Raw genomic sequence first — 21,275 nt, 5'->3', positions numbered from 1 at the left:
CATTAAGATTTTTTTTTTAAAGTGAGCAAACAATGATTCTCTAGACAGCACTAGAATAACTGCTACTGAGTGTCAGTGACATGAGGCAAGTGTGTGTGTGTGTGTGTGTGTGTGTGTGTGTGTGTGTGTGTGTGTGTGTGTGTGTGTGTAGACAGATAGTGCACTTGTACAGATCCTCAGCATGATTCTGCTTTTGAAACCCAATGCCAGATGACTTCAGATAAGTAACTGCGTGTACCGCTATTAAATGTCAGCCATTTCATACACTCACAGAAATCACAGTGGATTTGCCTGACTCCATAATTGTAATCGCATTAGACATGGAATCAGAATAGAATGCAAAAAGTGGGGCATTCTCCAGTGCATCAATTATTCTCCATTTTTGTGACAGTAGTGACACTGAGTACAAATTGAAAGAATGAAAGAAAAATGAGAGACAGTGCAGATCCTGACTATTGGTTTCCATTGCCTATAGTGTGAAATGGACAGATTGAACTGCAGGTCTCTCAGGACTGAATGTTGCTTAAACAGGTGACAATTACAAGTGTTCCAGCCCATCCACTCCCATTGCAACCTTCTGCCCTTTTGTTCTCAGCCTGCAACCCTGTAAAATAGTTAACTTTTCATCCTCAGGACCCTCTCTTATATTAGTAGCTTTCTTGCTTTACTCCTTACAAAATTATCCACTAGATCATCAGAATCTAGCACTGTATGTACCGGGGCACAAGTGTTATGCTCGATCTATGCACCAAGGGGCCTGGAGGCCCTAGTGGTCAACTCACACTGTATGTACCCCAAGGCCAAGGGTCCCTAGTGGTCAGCTCATGCTTTAAGCCCCAGGGGACCTCACCTTGTAAGCAATGCATGGTCCAGGAACCCTTGTGGTCAGCTCATGCTTTAAGCCCCAGGGTTCTAGGGCCCCTAGTGGTCAGCTTGCTCTATTCCAAGGGGCCTGGGATGTTACCACACTGTAAGTGCTAAGGGGGCCAATGCAAAATGGCTGCCATAGTGCAAACAACGAAGCACTGCAAGTTGAAGTGTAAACAAACAACAGTTCACTTGATTCTTACTTGGGTTGGCTCTTATCTCTCAGGTAAATCATTCACAAAGATCATCAGAAACCCCTTTAAAGACCTGGATCTTAGTTAAACAAGATGGAGAAGTGATCACAGCACATTGTAACTGTATGGCTGGGTAAGAATTTTGTCGTGACTTTCATGCATATGGACTTTTTGAGGAGTAAACAAAGAAATGGCTGGGGACTTTAGCGCTTCATGACTAAAAAAAGTACCATAAAATAACGACACATAGCGAGAAAAGTACTTGGAAAACACTAAAGACATAGCTGAGAGGGATATACAAACCTTTCATGAAGTGATCACTGCAAACCCGAGCATGCTTCGACTCGACTCCCTTTGATTTCAGTGAGAGGTTCAAAAGCCATCTTTCTCTATGTCTTTTTTGTGAAGTCCTGTGTTCGTTCACCCTTTATTAGTTCACGAGGTACCCTGAAGAAACTTTTATCAGTTTCACAGTTTGATCGATTTGAACAACCTAAAACAATGCAAGCGTAAGGCATTTTTCATGTGAGCAATGCACCTTCTTCATACAAACGCTTCGTCAACTGAGCTTTGGTAGACCACCAGCTAAAGTTTTGAATAACTAATGAGGCAGATGCGATGTCACATGAAACCCAAGAATAGCGTAAGCCTTACTCTAGAACTAACTGGATACAGTTATCACTTAGCCATATTTAGTGTGAATGCTAATACCTACAATAATAGTATATTATTAAACAATAATATTATAACAATAATATTATAAAATTATAGTGCTATCAGGACTAAAACATTAGCTTGCTTTGGTTTGTTTTTGCTCTTTTGTGTCTGTATCTTTAAATTGATGTTACATTTAGCACTTTTTTTATATTGTGTATACCATAACATATGTCTCTTGCTTCAACAAAAGCCTGTTATGATGAGAATTTATTCTTCTTTAGTCACACTGAACTAGAAGTTGGACTTTCATTGCTCATGCCTACGAGCCACATGCTAAAGAAAAAAACAACAAGCAAAAGGATCCAGTAACGTACCAGTCAATTCTTTCACATTCCAGTAGGGCACCCCATGAACCCTAGCACTTCAATTCATTCAAGTAGTTTTATTATATTATTAGAGATTAAATTAACCAACACGTCAATATTACCTGGACTTGTCTATCCTGCACTAGCTCATGTTTTCTTATCTGATCTGCTTGTACACAGTATACTGATTGTATATCTATTGAAATTGTATTTTCTCTCACGGCTTCATTTTGCCAGTAGGCACTGCTAAATAATTGATAGCCATAGTTTTGGTGGGTTTGCTGCTTGTATGGGCTGCCTCTAATTTCTATTTTTATGCAAGCATATTTATCTATATTTGCCTCTTATCAGCACAGATGATGGAAAGATGGTGAATGGACTGTGGAATATATTACACACCTTTTATGAAATGTGTTTGGAAAAGGGTGTGTTTTGTTGATGAATCAATTTCTATGCATTGTTTAGATGATTTCTGTTGGACAGTTTCTCATCTCATCTCATTATCTCTAGCCGCTTTATCCTTCTACAGGGTCACAGGCAAGCTGGAGCCTATCCCAGCTGACTATGGGCGAAAGTCGCCAGGTCATCACAGGGCTGACACAGACAACAATTCACACTCACATTCACACCTACGGTCAATTTAGAGTCACCAGTTAACCTAACCTGCATGTCTTTGGACTGTGGGGGAAACCGGAGCAAACCCACGCGGACACGGGGAGAACATGCAAACTCCACACAGAAAGGCCCTCGCTGGCCACGGGGCTCGAACCCGGACCTTCTTGATGTGAGGCGACAGCGCTAACCACTACACCACCGTGCCGCCCTTGGACAGTTTCCTTACAGTTAATTTTTTAGGAATTGCATTAAAAAATCTTGGTCATAGCAGAGGAGTCATTTAACCTCTCTACTGGAAAAAAAGACAGGGAATACAACAGAGTGCAAAGTAAAATAAAGTCTGATTTGTACCGTATATGGTATGCAGTGGTAAAGCCAAGACCATGCAGAGTCAAGACCATGCACAAGCTCTGCTGAGCAAGTGCAGAGGAGCGTTGACCTGTACTAGGGATATTATTAAGCAGTGGAAGGTGTACTTTGAGGAACTCTTTAAACAAGTAGATACCTCCATTCAGAATGCACTGCCAGAAACCTCTGTTATTCTGGAATCTCTGTGGTTGAGGTCACTTTGTTGGTTAGAAACCTTCAAAGTGGCCAGGCTGCAGGGCTGCATGAGATTCAGCCAGAGATGCTAAAGACACTACATAGGTTGGTTTGCACCTGTGCCTTTGGGCTAGCAAACTGTGATGATGGTCAGTATTTTTATTTATTTATTTTTTAAGGGAAGCAGAGGATGTGTTTATAGTTGGTGCCAGGGTTCTGGAGACAAGAGTCTCTCTGATAGTTGAACCTAGCATTCAAGAGGAACTATGCATGTTCTGCCCAAGCTGTGGAACAGTGAACTTTACTCTTGCACAGGTTTGTGAGGGCTTATAAGATTATGCTCATCCATAATTAAACATTTCATTTTACATGTAATGAATATAGACCTTTTACCTTTGTGAATTACATTACAAAAAAAAAACCCTTTCACAATATTCTGATTGTTTGAGATGCACTCATATGGGGTCATGTTCCAGTATCCAAATACTTTTGGCCATGTAGTGTTTAAAGGCACACCTAAACTCAAATTTATGTATGTATGGACAAACAGACAATAGTTATACAGTTATAGTTATTCAATGTAGGTACAGTGTCTTGCAAAAGTATTCATCCCCCTTTGTGTTTGTCCTGTTTTGTCACATTACAAGCTGGAATTAAAATGGATTTTGGGGGGGTTAGCACCATTTGATTTACACAACATTCCTACCACTTTAAAGGTGCAAATTGGTGTTTTATTGTGACACACACAATAATTAAGATGAAAAAAAAAACACAAATCTGGAGTGCACATAGGTATCCCCCCCCCAATCAATACTTTGCAGAGCCACCTTTTGCTGCAATTACAGCTGCAAGTCTCTTGGGGTATGTCTCTATTAGCTTAGCACATCTAGCCACTGGGATTTTTGCCCATTCCTCAAGGCAAAACTGCTCCAACTCCTTCAAGTTAAATGGGTTGTGTTGGTGTACAGCAATCTTCAAGTTATGCCACAGATTTTCAACTGGATTGAGGTCTGGGCTTTGATTAGGCCATTCCAAGACATTTAAATGTTTCGCTTTTATCTTTGGTGTCTTTGTTGCATCTCTGATTAATGCCCTCCTTGGTGGGCAGCCTTCTCTTATCAGGTTTATAGTGGTGACATTCTTTCCATTTTGCTATAATGGATTTAATGGCATTCGGTGGGATATTCAAAGTTTGGGATGGATATATATATCTCATCTCATTCTCATTATCTCTAGCCGCTTTATCCTTCTACAGGGTCGCAGGCAAGCTGGAGCCTATCCCAGCTGACTACGGGCGAAAGGCGGGGTACACCCTGGACAAGTCGCCAGGTCATCACAGGGCTGACACATAGACACAGACAACCATTCACACTCACATTCACACCTACGGTCAATTTAGAGTCACCAGTTAACCTAACCTGCATGTCTTTGGACTGTGGGGGAAACCGGAGCACCCGGAGGAAACCCACGCGGACACGGGGAGAACATGCAAACTCCACACAGAAAGGCCCTCGCCGGCCCCGGGGCTCGAACCCAGGACCTTCTTGCTGTGAGGCGACAGCGCTAACCACTACACCACCGTGCCGCCCGGATATATATATATATATATATATATATATATATATATATATATATATAAATCATACAAAAGGGGGTGAATACTTATGCACACTCCAGATTTCTGTTTTCATCTTAATTATTGTTTGTGTCACAATAAAAAAAAAAATTTGCACCTTTAAAGTGTTAGGCATGTTGTGCAAATCAAATGGTCCCAACCTCCAAAAAATCAATTTTAATGCCAGCTTGTAATGTGACAAAACAGGACAAACACCAAGGGGATGAATACTTTTGCTAGACACTGTATGCCACAGAATTCTTCTGAGTCATAATAAAATTTCTTCACAACATGAGACAGAGAAAGAGAAGTCGGGGTGCAGGACCCTATTTCACACTACAAGAGATGTGACCTTTAGAAATAGCATTGTCTAAAATATGCCCCGTATCTCACTCCCGCTTCCTGATATTTTCTCTCCTTCACATAAATGGACGCAAGCAAAAGTTTAACACTGTACACACATGTACACATTCAAATACACAAAACCAAGCAGACTGTGCCACTCTGGATCTGATAGCCAATACTAAACACTTTCTCATTGTGGATACACACAACTGCATGCATTAAGCATCTAGCAACAATTATATAAACTTTTCACTACCAAGACCCTGCTGTTTTTTTGTTTGTTTTTTGGTTTTTTTATGTAATGATAATGGCTGGGAACAGGATAGTTAGTTAGTTATGGTTTATTTGATAGGGACAGATACATATCATGCAGGCTGTACAACAGCCTAACAGTAGGCATCATAACATTTATAGCCATAGGCTAATTTCCAATGCCCGTCCCTAGAAGGGCTTTTAAAATAATATATAAATAACTATTTATTTTTATTTTAAAGAGCAGCCTATCCATTCATCCAGGCCATTCATTTAATCTAAAATACAGCCAATATACATATACATAACTAACCATATATCAATGTCCATCCACATATCCATTCATCCACTAAATATAAAATTAGTAAAATTAATAAAAATGGTCAGACATTACCTACCTTTCTTTACACCTGCTCTAGATAATAAACATACTGTCACGAACACACACGCACACCCACTAATTCAAACACACACACTCAAAATTAACAACCCCCATCCCCCAACCCACCAACACACTTAAGATCACCACACAACACACACATATACACATAAAATCGACATCCCCCACCCCCCACCCTACTCACCCAACACACACACACGCATATTCACACATGGCTACATACCTGGTTGCTTTTTAGGAACTCCTTCATCTGACTCCTGAACCACCCATGACTATGAATGGCCTTGATTTCAGGGGGCAAACTATTCCATAAATGTAGTCCTTTAATTAGGAATGAAGACTGACCAAAGGATGTTTTACGGTGGGGTATCCTACAGTTCCCTGCTACAGCACCCCTGGTGAACCGCTCAACAACCTGCATTGGTTGGATAAGATCACAGAGCACTTGAGGGGCTTGGCCATGCAGGCATTTATAGATCAAATTAACATTTGACAAAGCAATATAATTATCAAAACTTAGCATGTTCAGGTCCCACTGGCCATCACAGTGATGAGCTCTTATTGGCCTCTTACCTAGGGTTTTCAACGCGCTATTATAGAGTCTCTCCAGAGGTCTTACTGCTGAAAGACCTACCTGTGACCATGCAGTTATGCAATTGAGGTTTTTCACCCACGTGACCAAGTCATGTGAGGCTGCCATTTTGGACGTCACAGCTTGAATCAGTTTGAATGCGAGCAAGGCGACAAATGAAAAACATAAAAGAAAAAGGAACGAGATGCAGAAAACACCTTCACTATCCAGCGACGTAGAGCATTTACAGGGCGAGCAGAGGGAGAGGTATTTGCAAAAATTGAGGTTAGCAGGCTTAGAGAACGACGTTTACCTGCTTCCACCAGGATTGTTCACTGACGTACGGAAGTACATGAAGCCCTCGTCTTTACCTGACTTCGGCCCACATGATCTGTATACCTATGTCGTTAGAAACCCATCGCCATACACAGGCATTGATCTGAAAGCGTATAAGAGCTTGGATACCTACAAATATTTTGTGTCAGGCTGGGTAACATGCCTACATCAGCGGGTCGTCCCTGGAGCCGGTGGTCGCCATCTTATTACAGCTAAGGTTTGTTCACATTTTCATTTACTTTCGGTCCTCAGGATAAACAAAATGTTATTAACTGTCATTGAAATAACTTCTTAGTCTGTTGAGACATGGCCCGTTATAAATTTGCTGTTACCAGGCAATGACCAAGAACTGTATTATTAGGGTCGGTGTAGTTGTAGCAGTGTACTAGCAACTAGCTGTTAGCATTAGCTAATGTCAACAACATCATAGCTGGTATGTTACTGTAGCAATGTTTACGTTCAGTCATTTGGATGACTGTTAAAACCTTTCAGTCTCAAGTTTTTCCTTTACTGTATTTACTAGTTTACTGTAATTATGATCCGGCAGCTATTTACACCGGATCCAGTGTAAATAGCTGCCAGAGTGCGCTCCGGCTTGCTCCCCCTCAAATTAAGCAGCGCGCTCCGGCTTGCTCCCGGAGCGCGCTGCTTAATTTGAGGGGGAGCAAGCCGGAGCGCGCTCCGGAACCACGGCCGGAGCACTCCGGGAGCAAGCTGGAGCGCGCTGCTTAATTTGAGGGGGAGCAAGCCGGAGTGTGCTCCGGAACCTCGGCCGGAGCACTCCGGGAGCAAGCCAGAGCGCGCTCCGGAACCTCAGCCGGAGCACTCCGGGAGCAAGCCGGAGCACGCTGCTTAATTTGAGGGGGAGCAAGCCGGAGCGTGCTGCTTAATTTGAGGGGGAGCAAGCCGGAGCGTGCTCCGGCAGCTATTTACACTGGATCCAGTGTAAATAGCTGCCGGATCATAATTACAGTAAACTAGTAAATACAGTAAAGGAAAAACTTGAGACTGAAAGGTTTTAACAGTCATCCAAGTGACTGAACGTAAACATTGCTACAGTAACATACTAGCTATGATGTTGCTGACATTAGCTAGCTTGACCTTCAAAATGGCGGACACCGGGGCGTCACGTGACCCTGTGATGTCAGGTGAAAAACCTCAATAGCCAAGGTGTGAGAGAATCATTGAGTAAAAATATATGTTAGCTGCTTCAAATGATAAACAATCTCTAATTAGTCTGAAAGTGTATAAGTTCAGTCTAACTGTTTTACTGATCTTCTTAATATGTTTGTCAAATTTGAGATGTTCATCCAATATCAGTCCTAAGTATTTGACCTCTGTAACCTGACTAATTGGTTTGTCATAGATATTGATATTTAAGGTAGTTGGTGTGGGGCGCCTCCCAGAGGAAAAGCACATTGACACTGTTTTACTTACATTTAGCGCTAGATAAAGCAGCTAGAGATAATGAGATGAGATGAGATGAGATGAGATGAGATGAGATGAGATGAGATGAGATGAGATGAGATGAGATGAGATAATGGCTGGGCCTTTACATAACTAAAAATTAAAAAGTAGTTATTTTCCATGTTCCCTGATAAGTCCTAGTAATATATGCTATAAGTGTGTCAGGAATGACTAGTCAGGATGAGAATTAACAGAGGCACAACAGAGGTCTAATCCCGTTCAAGTCTGATTTCATTCATTCATTCATTCATTCATTTTCTATACCACTTATCCATTGCAGGTCATGGGTGAACTGGAGCCAATCCCAGCTGATATTGGGCGAGAGGTAGGGTACACCCAGACTGGCAACCTGTTCAATCAAAGCGATCAACACAGAAACAGAAAGCCATTCACACTCATATCAACAGCCTATGGGCAATTTAGGCCCTGTCCACACGGCAACAGATTCAGGTGACTCCGATACAATTGCTTATCGTTTAGGCCTGGCGTCCACACGGCACCGGCGTTTTGGGTGCCCAAAACGCAATCTTTTTGAGAACAGGTTCCAGAGTGGAAAGATCTGGCAACGTTGCCGTTGTGAAGTCGTCTGGATGAGTAGAACGGATTTGTTTATGATGACGTCACAACCACATGACTGTGAGTGCTTCACGCCGGGTAGAAGTGTAACGAACTCGATGCGAGTTGTCAACAAATCCTATAACTTGGTTCATGAAACGCGCTTACAAAATATTTTCACTGTGAATATTTATTGTGTAATGGTGCAAAGTGAGAGAGAGAGAGAGAGAGAGAGAGAGAGAGAGAGAGAGACTCTGCCCTTAGGGCAGAGTCAATCCCGCCAGTAAAAATAGGGAAAAAAAGGAGCGATCTCACCTCTTCAGATATTGGTTTAAGTCCTACAATACATTCCTCAAAAAGGGCATAGAAGAGCAAATTAATCCATCAACGTGTAGCATTCAATTTATTCCGGACCATTAAAGACGCCGCCTTCCGCGTAGAATCTACATCATCCTCGCCGCCATATTGGATAGGTCAAAGCGGAGAATAAAGATTCATGTGCTGCGTTTAACTGTACCAACAGGTTTACCATCCAAACGAGATCACATGGGATTACCTTTCACAGATGAGAAATAACAAATTAATCCATCAACATGTAGCATTCAATTTATTCTGGACCATTAAAGACGCCGCCTTCCGCGTAGAATCATACGTCATCCTCGCCGCCATATTGGATAGGTCAAAGCAGAGAATAAAGATTAGCTGCGTTTAACTGTACCAACAGGTTTGCCATCCATAGTTTATGCGCATGCGTCCTTACTTCTTCTATTGTTCTGGTGTCTCCGAAGGGACCGTCTTACAGCGCCCCTAGAGGTGTGGCATGTGTATTGCATCGTTTTCAGCAAGCGTTGCGTTGCCATATGGACCTGATATTTTACTGATCGTTGCCCATTTGGACGCGATATATTTTTAAATAACATCTCGTTGCCATTGTCGTGTGGATGTAGCCTTAGAGTAGCCAGTTGACCTAATCTGCATGTCTTTGGACTGTTGGAAAAAAACAGAGCACCTGGAGGAAACCTGTGAAGGCGCATGGAGGACATGCAAACTCAACACAGATAGGCTCCTGTTGATGGACAAGACACAAAACCTGCTTGCCGTGTGGCGACAGTGCTAACCACTGCACCAGTGTGCCTCCCTAATCTGATTTCAACCACTGACAAACACAAGGCCTTGGATAGAAAAAAAAAGAAATGAGACAGGTAAACTAAATTGACTATTCCAGTATTTAGTAATCAGTAACACAGAGCACTGAAATGCCCAGCCAGGAGTAGACGTGGAGCTGGATATAACGCACTGTGGCATTTGCTCAATTTCTTTTCAAGGCAGGCCAAAGTACATTCCATTTTATGCAGTAGGTATTTCTCCACTAACATACACGAACGTTCAATATGTGGGTGAATTTTCACAAAAAAAAACTTCTTGTTGTAGGTATTTTATTGTAGCTTTCAAATTCCATGCTGACACTCTGATGTTACAAATACTGCCATTGTATACAAGTGTGTTGAGGAAGGAGGAAGTGCAAAACAGCCCACTAGCTCTTTCAGTCACAGGAGGTGGCTGACAGTCACTGTAGATCTCTGGATTTGCCAGGAGTTTGACTGCTGTGGTCTTTGATGTAAGTGTGTGTGTGTGTGTGTGTGTGTGGGGGGGGGGGGGGTTATACAGTATACTACTGAAGACCAAATGTCCCCACAAGATTAGATAGATAGATAGATAGATAGATAGATAGATAGATAGATAGATAGATAGATAGATAGATAGATAGATAGATAGATCTTTGTCATCGTAATGCACAAATACAGTATGTGGCAGCGGGGGCGTGGTCTAGCATCGGTCTGTGACAGGAGGGCGGAGTCAGGGGAGGTAAGTGGCAGAATCACTACACCTGTCATTAATTAATGTGTTTGTGTGTCTTCCCAGTGATCGCGCCCTATTTAAGGGGAGAGAGCGAGAGCAGAGGGAGCTCTCTCCACAACCAGTCGGCTGATGTGTGTGCGTGTGTCTGAGTGTGTGGGAATAGAGATAAAAAGCTGAAAAGCTGAATAAAAGAGAGTTGTGTGAAATCAGTTCAGTCCTGCCGTCCTTCTGTGCTCCACCCACCTACAGTACACGAACTGCTACAGTGGTGCCGAAACCCGGGACGAGCACAGAAGACAACAGCCCCATGGAGTCCTCCACCTTCGTCGACCTGATCCACGCCCTCGCCACGGCCCAACAGAGCCAGCACCAGGCACTGCTCGCCCTCCGAAAGGAGCAAGAACAACGGTTCGAGGCCCTGGTGCTGGCGCAACAGGAAGATCGTTGGGCGTTCCGGCACCTCCTTGTGTCGGCGGGGTCCACCATCTCCACCTTCCCCCCTCACCCTCACGAAGATGGGCCCGCAGGACGACCCCGAGGCATTCTTCATGCTCTTTGAGCAGGTAGCAGAGACCTCGGGGTGGCCGGTGGAACAGTGCGCGGCGCGCTTCCTCCCCCTGCTAACGGGAGAGGCGCAGCTGGCCGCGCTACAGCTCCCCGCCGACCGCCGGCTGGCCTATGTGGACCTTCTCCGGGCCGTCCTCCAGCGGGTGGGACGCACCCCGGAGCAACAACATCAGCGTTTCCGCGCTCTGCGCTTGGAGGAAGTCGGCCGGCCGTTCGCGTTTGGCCAGCAACTCCAGGACGCCTGCTGGCGGTGGTTGAGGGCCGACAGCTGCGACGCCAAGGGACTCATCGACCAGGTGGTACTGGAACAGTTCGTCGCTCGTTTACCAGCGGGAACCGCAGAGTGGGTCCAGTGCCACCGCCCGGCATCGCTGAATCAGGCAATCGAGCTGGCGGAAGATCATATGGCGGCTGTCCCGACGGCAGGACAGCAGACAACCTCTTCTCTTCTCTCCTCTCTCCCTCCCCCTCCTGTGTCTTCTCCTCGCCCCATTCCCCCACTGCGGAGGCAGGGGCCGGCACCACCTCAGCCGGCCCACCGCACCCGCAGTGCCCTTCCGTGTCTCCCTTCTGTGTCTGTCTCTCCCCCCCCTCAGGTGAGTGAGCCCCAGAGCACTAGTGCAGAGAGGAAGCCCGGGCCGGTTTGCTGGCACTGCGGGGAACCGGGCCACCTCCAACAGCAGTGCTCGGTAATGGAGGTGGGTGCGGTGGTTCGGATCCCCAATGTGCCAGGAGCCGCCCTCGATCGGGCCGGAGCGTATCGCATACCGGTGAGTATCCAAGGGGATACATATCAGGCGTTGGTGGATTCTGGCTGTAATCAGACCTCAATCCACCAAAGCCTGGTGCAAGACGAAGCATTGGGGGGAGCACAATTGGTGAAGGTGTTTTGTATGTGCACGGGGATGTTCACAACTACCCTTTAGTGTCAGTCCACATTTTTTTCCGAGGGGAAAAATTTATAGTGAAGGCGGCGGTTAATCCTTGCCTTACCCACTCTTTAATTTTGGGGACTGATTGGCCGGGATTTCGGGATTTAATGACACACTTAGTAAAGAGTGGGTCCTGCCATTTGACAGGGGGAGGTCCCGGTGTCGCTTTGGCGGGAGCAGCTGTCACAGAGCCATCTATGTCATCTCCGCGTCAGGGTGAGGAGCCGCCGGCTCCTCCTCTCTCTATTGGGGAATCCCTCACGGATTTCCCATTAGAGCAGTCGCGAGACAAGACTCTGCAGCATGCGTTTGACCAAGTGAGAGTAATCGATGGTCAAATGCTCCAGCCGAACGCCACCCCGTCCTTCCCCTACTTCGCGATTATGAAGGATAGATTATACCGAGTGACGCAGGACACTCAAACTAAAGAGCGAGTCATGCAGCTTTTAATTCCGAAGAGCCGCCGGGAATTGGTATTCCAGGCGGCTCACTTTAATCCCATGGCTGGACACTTAGGGCAGGATAAAACACTAGCCCGAATAATGGCCCGATTCTATTGGCTGGGGATTCGCGGCGATGTCCGTAGGTGGTGTACGGCATGCTGCGAATGCCAGTTAGTAAATCCAGCGGCCATTCCAAAAGCGCCTTTGCGCCCTCTACCGTTAATCGAGACCCGTTCGAAAGAATTGGGATGGATCTCGTCGGGCCATTAGATCGGTCAACATGAGGGTACTGCTTTATATTAGTTCTAGTGGACTATGCAACACGATACCCGGAAGCAGTGCCTCTTCGCAATATCTCAGCACGCAGTATTGCGGAGGCACTCTTCCGCGTCATTTCCCGAGTTGGAATCCCGAAAGAGATTCTGACTGATCAAAGCACCTCGTTTATGTCACGAACACTGAACGAACTGTATGGGTTATTAGGTATTAAGCCGATCCACACCAGCGTGTATCACCCACAAGTGGACAGTTTAGTGGAATGGTTTAATCACACCCTTAAAAACATAATTACAAAATTTGTAAGTGAGGACGTGCATAACTGGGATAAATGGCTCGAACCCTTGCTCTTTGCAGTGCGAGAGGTCCCCCAAGCCTCCACGGGGTTCTCCCCGTTTGAATTATTATATGGGCATAAGCCGCGCGGCATTTTAGATGTGCTGCGAGAAAATTGGGAGGAGGGACCTTCACCAAGCAAAAATGAAATTCAATACGTTATTGACCTGCATGCAAAACTCCACACACTCACACACCTAACCCAGGAGAATTTGCGGCAGGCCCAAGAACGGCAAACCCGCTTGTACGACAAGGGTACGCGCCTTAGAGAATTTGCACCGGGAGAGAAAGTACTCGTACTGTTGCCCACATCGAGCTCTAAATTAGTCGCCAAGTGGCAAGGACCCTTTGAGGTCACACGGCGAGTCGGGGACGTCGACTATGAGGTGAAGCGAACGGACAGGGGTGGGGCGCTACAGATTTACCACCTCAACCTACTCAAACTCTGGAACGAGGAGGTCCCCGTGGCGTTGGTGTCGGTGGTTCCAGAGAAGGCAGAGCTGGGGCCGGAGGTTCAAAAAGGAACATTAGCATCACGTCCCTCTCCGGTCCCCTGTGGAGACCACCTCTCCCCGACCCAACTCGCGGAGGTTGCCCAGTTGCAGACCGAGTTTTCGGACGTGTTCTCGCCCCTGCCCGGCCGCACTAACCTCATAGAGCACCATATTGAGACGCCCCCGGGGGTGGTAGTGCGTAGCCACCCTTACAGGTTACCCGAACACAAGAAAAAGATGGTTCGGGAAGAACTCGAGGCCATGCTTGAAATGGGCATCGTTGAGGAGTCCCACAGTGACTGGAGCAGCCCGGTGGTCTTGGTACCCAAGGCCGACTGGCCGGTCTGGTTCTGTGTGGACTATAGAAAAGTCAACACGGTGTCTAAATTCGATGCGTACCCAATGCCTCGTATTGATGAGTTGCTCGATCGGCTAGGCACGGCTCGTTTTTACTCGACACTGTATTTAACAAAGGGTTATTGGCAGATCCCCTTGACTCCATTATCCCAGGAAAAAACGGCCTTTTCCACACCGTTCGGCTTACACTAATTCGTCACACTTCCTTTTGGGCTGTTTGGGGCGCCCGCTACATTTCAGCGGCTGATGGACAGGGTCCTCCGCCCCCACGCCACCTATGCGGCGGCATACCTAGACGATATCATTATTTATAGTAATGACTGGCCGTGGCACCTACAACACCTGAGGGCCATCCTTAGGTCGCTGAGGCGGGCGGGTCTCACAGCCAACCCGAAGAAGTGTGCGATTGGGCGGGTGGAAGTACGGTATCTGGGCTTCCACTTGGGCAATGGGCAGGTGCGTCCCCAGATTAACAAGACCGCAGCGATTGCGGCCTGCCCAAGGCCCAAGACCAAAAAGGGGGTGAGACAGTTCCTGGGGCTGGCTGGCTATTATCGTAGGTTTATACCTAATTATTCAGACGTCACCAGCCCGCTGACTGATCTGACTAAAAAGGGGGCACCAGATCCGGTCCAGTGGACGGAGCAATGCCAGCGGGCTTTTTCTAAGGTAAAGGCTGCACTGTGTGGGGGGCCACTTTTACACTCCCCTGACTTTTCTCTCCCCTTTATGTTGCAGACGGATGCATCGGACAGAGGGCTGGGGGCCGTTTTGTCCCAGGAGCTGGAGGGGGAGGATCGCCCAGTCTTATACATTAGTCGGAAGCTGTCGGTGCGTGAGGGGCGCTACAGTACCATCGAGAAGGAGTGCCTGGCGATCAAGTGGGCGGTCTTCGCCCTCCAGTACTACCTGCTGGGACGCCCTTTCACCCTCTGTTCGGACCACGCGCCCCTCCAGTGGCTCCACCGCATGAAGGATGCCAACGCGCGGATCACCCATTGGTATCTGGCACTCCAACCCTTTAATTTCAAGGTGATCCACAGGCTGGGGGTGCAGATGGTCGTGGCAGACTTCCTCTCCCGTCAAGGGGGGGGGGGGGGGGGAGTCGGCTGCGGGCCGGACGGCTGCCCGGCCTGAGTCGGGCGGTGGGGGTATGTGGCAGCGGGGGCGTGTTCTAGCATCGGTCTGTGACAGGAGGGCGGAGTCAGGGAAGGTAAGTGGCAGAATCACTACACCTGTCGTTAATTAATGTGTTTGTGTGTCTTCCCAGTGACCGCGCCCTATTTAAGGGGAGAGAGCGAGAGCAGAGGGAGCTCTCTCCACAACCAGACGGCTGATGTGTGTGCATGTGTCTGAGTGTGTGGGAATAGAGATAAAAAGCTGAAAAGCTGAATAAAAGAGAGTTGTGTGAAATCAGTTCTGTCCTGCCGTCCTTCTGTGCTCCACCCACCTACACGAACTGCTACACAGTACAACAAAAATTGGGTGGCTGTCCTTTGCCAGTGTACATAACATAAAAGATAAATAAAAGATCAACACTAAGACACACATAAAAAAAAAAAAACATCTGTCAATTTCAACCTTGTAGGAATATGTCTGTTAAGGTTCTCAGTCATCCAAGTCATAGTAAACCGTAGGTACTCAAGAAGGCAACTGGACTTGCTTGAAATTCTTGAAGATGTTTCACCTCTCATCCGAAAGGCTTCTTCAGTTCTGTCTTGGGGCATTCCAGGTATAGAGGATACATTTTATATATAAATAATTTTTTGATCATGAGCACAGTTGGCTGGAAAACTTTTTAATTATATAAAAAAAGATTATGCCAAAGGAAGGTCCTCAAAAAAGATAGCAAGGTGTGTGTGTGTGTGTGTGTCTGTACGTACGCCTGTCAGTCAGTCAGCCCCGGTCCATCATCCTTCATTCACAGCAGACATCTCCTGCTGTAGCAAGACAGCAAACACATCAGACCCATATTAGAGAGTATCAGGAATAGAACACTGCACCTCCACAGTTATATTCTTCGCTCTGAATAGGGGCATTGTTGCAGTGCAGTGTTTAAATACCTAATAAAGAAAATGCTTTAATGCATGTTTGGAGTTTATTCAGCAAGGAACATTTATAAATGTTATACATTATAGAGTGCTTGCATAGCACTATGATTTCCATGTGTGTATGAACATACTGCAAGTAGCTAAATAGGCCCACACATATACACATGCAAGAGGCATGTAGCTCCCAGCAGACTGGCTTATTCCATAGAACAGAGATACTGTATTTTAGGTAACTTGTAATCCAGGCTCAGTGTGCTAATCCCTGTCCTTTAACACAATACAAAGCCTCTCCCAGCAACCAGGAAGACTGATTTAAACTGTATTATAATGGGGCAAAACTTGTATGTATGTAAGAAAAGAGACACTATGAGAGAGAAAATGACAAAGAATGAAATACAGACACTGTTTTTGCCACAAGCAACCTGGTTTGCAAAAGAATGTCACATCCAGATTTTGTCTCTGTTTAAGTCCCATACACTTTTGCGCTGTAGTCTCAAATTGCAGAGCAGTGGTGGCTCAGTGGTTAAAAGAACTGGGCTATGGAAGGCTGTAAATTCAAATCCCAGCTCTGCCAAGCTTCCAAGGTTGGGTCCTTGAGCAAGACAACCCTCAACCCTCTTTCCGGTTATATTGTGTCTCAGATGTAGTTACTTTGGATGAAAGCATTAGACAAATGAGCAAAATGGGGTTTTCTTTGCAACTTTCCTTGTATGGTCAATGTTTCCTGCACTCTATCAGTTAGACCCAATAGGTACAGTACTTGTTACATCTTGGCTAATCAGGGTATACAGTATATCCTCTGTGCTTCAGGTTTGCAAAGTACTATACGCAGTTTACACTTTATTATTCATGTTATTAGTTTTATTAGCATTTTGATATATCAAGTGGTGGTATGGTGGTGTAGTGGTTAGCACTGTTGCCTCACAGCAAGAAGGTTCTCAGTTCGAACCTCATGGCCACCAGCAGCCTTTCTGGGTGGAGTTTGCATGTTCTCCTCATGTCTGCGTGGGTTTCCTCTGGGTGCTCCAGTTTTCCCCACAGTCCAAAGACATGTATGCCCCTTTTACACCAAAGCAGTTCCAGGGCTGGTTCGGGGCCAGTGCTTAGTTTGGAACCGGGTTTTCTGTTTCCACTGGCAAAGAACTGGCTCTGGGGCCAGAAAAACCGGTTCCAGGCTAGCACCAACTCTTTGCTGGGCTATAGGAAAGAACCGCTTATGTCAGCCGGGGGGGGGAGTTGTTAAGACCAACAACAATAGCAAGACCATGAAAGGTCGCCATTTTTAAGCGATGAGAAGCAGCAGCTGTACAAACGCGAAGCCATCCATTATTATTGTTGTTGCTTCTTCTCCGTGTTGTTGCTTCGATGTTCACGCCAAGGTTTATGCAAACGCAGTGACATAACTGACGTATACAGCAACGTAACTGACATATACAGCGACGTAATGATGTGGCTCCCCTTAGCACCCCGAGCTATGGAAAAGCAAACTGGTTCTCAGCTGGCTTGCAAGTTGAACAAGTTGTGAACCAGCACCAGCACTGGCCCCAAACCAGCCCTGGAACTGCTTTGGTGGAAACAGGGCATCAGTTAAGCTTATTGGCTACTCTAAATTGTCCATGACCAAAAGCAGTGCAGCAGAGGAGTGGCTATCTGGCTCTACTTACTTAGCCAAGAAACTCTAGGAAAGGGACCCAACCAAGAATACACTGGACAGGCAAAGATGATGTATCAAGAGGCCAAAGGTAACTCTAGAGGAATGGCTAGATCCATAGCTCAGATGGGAGGAGCTTGTCACTGGACAGCCATAGTCTGAAATCCAGACTCAGCAAATGTGTGGAAAATGGTTCTCTGATCTGATGATGCCAAAATTGAACTTTTGGGCCATGGCACAAAGTGCTGTGATCGATGGAAACATAATACTTCTCATGCTCATCACCACGAGAACATCATCTCCACAGTGAAGCATGGTGGTGGTAGCATGATGTTATGGGGATGCTATTCATCAACAGACTGGGAAACTTGTCAGGGTTGACACCAAGATGGATGGAGATAAATAAAGGAGAATCCTGAAAGAATGTCTTTTACAGTCTGCAAAGGACTTGAGACTGGGGCAAAATAAAGGATAAACCTTCCAGGAATAAACCTTCCACCAGGACAATGACCATAAAGCATTCTGCCCAAGATGCATGAGACAAATTCAAAAACAAGAACCTGAAAATGTTAAAATAGCCCATTCAGTGCTCAAACCTTGAATTTGACATGAAAATTGCTGTTTACCAACAATCTCCATTCAATCTGACAGCTTGAGCAATTTTGCCAAGACAAATGGGCAAAGATATCAGGATACAGATGTTCGGATTGATAGAGACATATTGCAGAAGACTTAAAGCTATAATTGCAGCCAAGATTGGCTCCAAGTATTGACCTGGGGGTGAATACAAAATGTGTGTACCATAATAAAATGGCTAGCAAGTGTATATATGATGACTGCTTTACTAATTATTGTGGGGGGGTTTCATGGTTTTCCTTTAAGCACTATAAACATGATGAGTCCCTGCCTCAAACTCATAGCATTAAATGGGCATTTATCATTTCGTTGCACATAATGAACATTCAAATCTGACTGGTGACAAAGAAAACAGACAGTTGTGACAGAATATGAAGAGGGAGTTGGAAATTCTGTCAACTTGTTGCACTGTTTTCCCTCTGGCAACTTTCTTTCTTCTATCCTCTTCTTTTCTCCATGTCCTCACCCCAACATTCACTTTGCTTCACTGCTCTGAAACACCATTCCCTTCCTTTCTTCTGTTTTATCCGTCTTAGTGCCTCTACCTTGTGCACTAGGATTTATTAAATAATTCTATTAAGCATTAGCCATGGCTCCTTTCAAGTCCAAATGCACAAACTCCTCTTCATCCTCTTCCCTCTCTCTTCACTCATGCATTTCTCCCGCCATCCACTTCATCTCTCCTGGGCGTGAATGGCAGGTGATGGAGAAAGCTGGACTAAGTCTGTTTTGAGCCCATAGCTGTCTGTTACTTAGCAACATGCTGGGGGGGAAAAAAGTCTTAGTCATTGGCTTTCTCTCTAAGAATGTGTGTCTGACCAGTCTAAGGTCAGGTCAGAGATCTTCTCTGCCAAGGAACAAAGATTCAGCAAAATATAAAAAATACACTGCATCTGCTACATTTTTCTCACAAGAAGTTTGAAGATCAATAATGTATGGTTTAAGGTATGAACAAAATTCAGACAGTGAACAGATCCCAGGCATGAAAACACAGTATTATATTAGTCTTGGAAAAAACTCTTGAACTGTTTAGGCGTAGCTCCAAGTAACTGTTGGTCATTACTGTTAAAACTATTAAATAAAAAGGAACAATCTTCCAAGGTGTTTCATCCCAGCATATTGTGCATGAGGGTTAAATTATTTATTTGTTTGCATGTTCTACAAGTTACAAATCTTTTACTGAATGCCAACCACTTCAAGCCATCTGTCAGACAAGATACAATCAGAAAAGAGTGTACACATGCACACCTACACCCACACACACACACCTGTAAGCACAGACATTCATGCAGATAGTCATTCAGAGCAGTAGGTGTATTTAAAACACACAACATGTTTCACCAGTATGACTGTAATATATAGAGAGAGCTATTACTGGGCTGTTACAGCTGATTCTAGTTGACTATCTTGTCAAACCCATATTCAGAGACCACCAGTCAGCCGGAGAACACTGTGCCGAATCATAGCTCACACCCACACAACTCCACTCACTACTTCATTGCACATTTCCTTTTCGGTTCTTTTTATTTCCATCCCTGCCTACCATTTCATTCCTTTCCCAATCTAGGAAGCTAACACAGGGAGACCTAGAGAGAGAGAGAGCAAGAGAGGGGCGGAGAGGCTCGGAAGCCTCATGCATTATGTATCCAGGTCCAGCCCTGCAATCACTCTTCTTCACCTCCAGGGAAATTTGAAGCACTCAGCTAAAATGGATTTTCTGGATGGAAGGGTGAAAATAAATAAGCATTTTGGTTTTAGGCAAATTTCAATATAATGTACAGGATGAAACAAAAAAAAGAAAGAAAGATATAATCGGGTGAGACTGTGGCATTACTTGATAGCAGGCCTTTTTTTATTATGCTGACAATTACACTACACTGGAGCATGACCGATACATTAGGCTTATAGGGCAAGGTTTTTTATCACTAATCTGCTCTATTGGTTATAATATGATATTTCAAAAAGAGCTACCTCACAGCTTTCGGGTCCCTGATTCTATCCTGAGCTTGGGTTACTCATTGTATGGAGTTTTGCACGGAGTTTCAGATTGGCTATGATAAATTGCCCATAGGTGTGAAAGACTATATGGTGCCCTGCAATGATCCACAAGTCCAATCAGGTTGATTTCCCACCTCAAGTGCTTCCAGTATTCACCTTATTTTCCATGAAAACAAGGGAGGTGCCATCTTTGTTTACTTTGTGTTGGAATGTCCAGTGTGACAACTGATCCACTGATTCAGATTTAAGCAATAATGCACATACAATATATTGAGTGGTGGCTACAATCATCGACACCTTTTCAGATTTATCAATAAACAAATTTACAAAGATGAGTTTCAGTTACAACAGTTATTATTGGTTAATCAATCAACTGGAAGACCCCCCACCCCACCTTGTCACCCCACCCCAGATCTTGTCATCTGATGACACCGCTCATTACCTGAGATGGAATTTTTTTTTTTTTAGTACAAATCAGCAATTTGAGGAAAACCCAGATGTTATCATCGCAGGTAAGCATAGTGGAAAGATCATGGACATGTTTTTACTCATCAAATCACCAATATTTCATGATATTCTCGTCGAAACCTACTTTGTTTCTTACTCTTTCATTTGACAGTCGCCATTTTGCATCTAAATGCATGTTTGAGAAGTCACATGAGGTGTCGATAATAGTGATCACTTTCACCGGTGTCCACCATTATTGACACCCTGTGGAATTAAGTGACATTTATAACTGTTATGTATCAATCTTTGTGTAACATTGTTGAAGTAGATGAAGTACTTTAAAAAAATAAAAGTGCTGTGATTTATAATAATTTATTTTCTGATTCATAACAGAATGGAATGCTTATAGAGTATTTGGACTCTTATTGCAATAAATAGAATTAGA

The sequence above is a fragment of the Neoarius graeffei genome, chromosome 3 (genome assembly GCF_027579695.1).
Source record: "Neoarius graeffei isolate fNeoGra1 chromosome 3, fNeoGra1.pri, whole genome shotgun sequence".
Lineage (NCBI taxonomy): Eukaryota > Metazoa > Chordata > Actinopteri > Siluriformes > Ariidae > Neoarius > Neoarius graeffei.
Note: the sequence above shows the minus strand (reverse complement) of the source record.